Raw genomic sequence first — 2940 nt, 5'->3', positions numbered from 1 at the left:
CCCCGCGATGTTTCAGCGCTGTCCCGCCGCTGCTGGAGCTCCGGTCGATCCCGGCAGGAAAGGCCGCGCCAATCCAGGTAGGTAGGCCGCTGTGGGGGGAGGGGGGGGGGGGCGAGGACGCGACTCGAATAATAGTCGCGTCCTCACCAGGAAGCGGCTGAAGGACGGTATCCCCCGCACCGTGCCCTCTTCCCCCACATAAAAACACCAAAAAAAAAAAAAAAAAAAAAAAAAAAAAAAAAAAACACACTTTAACATAACTAAATAAACAAAAAAACAAAAAGATACCGGGCTGTAGGTGGAGGCTGCTGGCACCAGCGCCACCGGAAGTACAATACAATAGATCTGGTAGATGCACAGAATCTCCTGCCTGGAGTGGAGGGAAATCAAGAGCCAGAGTTGTAGGCTTAAGGTGCAGATATAATAGGAATCAGTAAAATACATTTTTCATGCAAAGTTAGTAGGTATATGGAATGAGCTGCCAGAGGAGGTAGTCGAGGCAGGTATTATCCCAACATTTAAGAAACATTTAGGCAGGTACATGAATAGGGCAGGTTTGGAGGGATATGGGCCAAATGCAGGCAGAAAGGAGTAGTGTGGGACATGTCGGCCAGTGTGGGTAAGTCGGGCCAAAGAGCTTGTTTCCACACTGTGCCACTGTGGTCAATCTGGCACTGGACGATCCATTCCAGATTAGTAAGGGACCAACAGGAAGAGAAATCAATAGTATTAAGACCAACTTGAAAGGAAACAGAGGGAGTGGAAGGCCATGAACAAGGGGCAATGACAACTTTAAGGAAAATGTTAATACACATTTGCGGCAGCTTCATGATGTATTTGGACAAAGGACATCCTGAAAACATCAGCACCATCAGGTCACCAGGAGTCAGAACCAACTCAGAAAACCTTGATTGACCGACTGACCAATGAATAATAGAAATGTCAAGTCTGGATGTGATGTGACTGTCGACTCAAACAATGAGATGCCAATTTGGAAAGTCAGTGCCAAAGGAACACACCATTGGCATCAACATCTATATTTTGGTTTTAAATTCAAACTTGCCCTTGCCTGGATTTGCTGTGCAATATGGATATGAATATGAGACCACCCCTGGAGTATTGCGTACAGTTTTGGTCTCCTAATCTGAGAAAAGACATTCTTGCCATAGAGGGAGTGCAGAGAAGGTTCACCAGACTGATTCCTGGGATGTCAGGACTTTCATATAAAGAAAGAGTGGATAGACTTGGCTTGTACTCGCTAGAATTTAGAAGATTGAGGGGGGATCTTATAGAAACTTACAAAATTATTAGGGGGTTGGACAGGCTAGATGTAGGAAGATTGTTCCAGATGTTGGGGAAGTCCAGAACAAGGGGTCACAGTTTAAGGATAAGGGGGAAATCTTTTAGGACCGAGATGAGAAAAACATTTTTCACACAGAGAGTGGTGAATCTGGAATTTTACTTCGGAGTCACGTGAGTGACTTCGTGAAGAACCCCGCTTCCACGCATGCGTATCATATCGCTACACGCATTGCAACGAGTCACACAGCGGGGAACGACGTTCCCCAAGCGGTAGAATTTGAAAGTCGGGAACAGCAGGTAAGAGACTCTGCGTTCCTTTTTTCTACTTACCATTTAGGAGGCTGCGGAAAGCTGGCAGGGAGATCCGTGGAGTGCGAGCAGCCGGCAGCAGCAACAGCATGACTTTCCCTGGAGGGGAAAAACCTGTGCCCGACTTCGCTCCTGCACCGGCAAAATTCACTTCTCCGCCGGGCGGGAAGCAAAGCAAAGAGGTCCCGTATGCCAGTCTCAAGCGAGACTGGCTTGGGAGCAGTCGCTAGCGGCCAGCGCGGAGGCAGCAGGACAGAGAGCACGGACCAGCGCTGTAAGTACCCGGGGTACACAGCAGGGCTGGAAACGCTCAGCGAGTGCAGCGGCACTAATGGAGCTAAGGAACTGGGGACGTTCGGGCCGAAAACCTTCTTCAAAAGGTAAGCACCGGGGTTGGTCCAAGGGGTCCCTAGGAACAGCCGGATTTTACCGGCTGCGGATCTGCCACGAAGGACCAGGCCCGTGAACACCGGGGTCGGTCCGAGCGGCTCGAAACCGACACGTAGGGAACGACGTTCACCAGCGGGAGAATGAAAAGTCGGGAACAGCAGGTAAGAGACTCTGCGTTTTCCTTCCACTTACCCATTAGGTGCAGACATGGACCGGGTCCATGTAAGCTGCAGAAAGCCGGCGGGAGAACCGCGGAGTGCAGGCAGCTGGCAGGAGAGCAGTAACGGCAGCCGGCAGCGGCAGCGGCAGCAGCAGCGGCAGCCGGCAGCGGCAGGAGCAGCGGCAGCGGCAGGAGCAGCAGCGGCAGCCGGCAGCGGCAGGAGCAGCATGGGCACATCGATTCCCGGAGAGGGAAAACACCTGTGCCCAACTTCGCTCCAGCACGATGGGAAAATTCATTTCTCGGCAGCAGCACTAACGGCCAGCGCCGAGGCCAAGGACTTTGCAGTGCAGTTGACTGGCTGCAACCGACCGCAAGGGACCAGTAATGTGAGTACCGGGGTCGGTCCCAGCGGGTTTTTTAGTTACAGATATCGCTTCTTGGGCCTTTTGACTAAGATCAACTATAGTAGCTGTTATTATCAGTTTTAATATCTTATATGTCCCTTATCTAAGGACCATATAAGTAGGAGTGCCCAGAATTGAGGGCATTAGAGTGGAGTTGACCGGCTGCAACGACCGCAAGGGACCAGTACCGTCAGTACGGTGGTCGGTCCCAGGGGTCTGAGATAAAGGAGCAGCCAGGAGCGCTGAGAGCGTTGGAGCCGGGTTAAAGAAATGGAATAGATGGAATCAGCTGTGCCAGATGTCCTCCACACCGGCCATATCCACTCCACGGAAGGAAGGACAAAGCTGGAGAAGGAGGACCGTGGAACAGCG

General features: G+C 51.6%; 1 pseudogene; it reads left to right on the top strand.

Annotated features, from left to right (window-relative positions):
- The first annotated feature begins 2593 nt into the window (after positions 1-2593).
- Positions 2594-2698, top strand: LOC129697758 (U2 spliceosomal RNA; annotated as a pseudogene).
- Positions 2699-2940: the final 242 nt, after the last annotated feature.

The sequence above is a fragment of the Leucoraja erinacea genome, chromosome 5, assembly GCF_028641065.1.
Source record: "Leucoraja erinacea ecotype New England chromosome 5, Leri_hhj_1, whole genome shotgun sequence".
NCBI lineage: Eukaryota > Metazoa > Chordata > Chondrichthyes > Rajiformes > Rajidae > Leucoraja > Leucoraja erinaceus.
The sequence above is the reverse complement of the archived record's forward strand: the minus strand, read 5'-3'. Positions and strand labels throughout refer to the sequence as shown.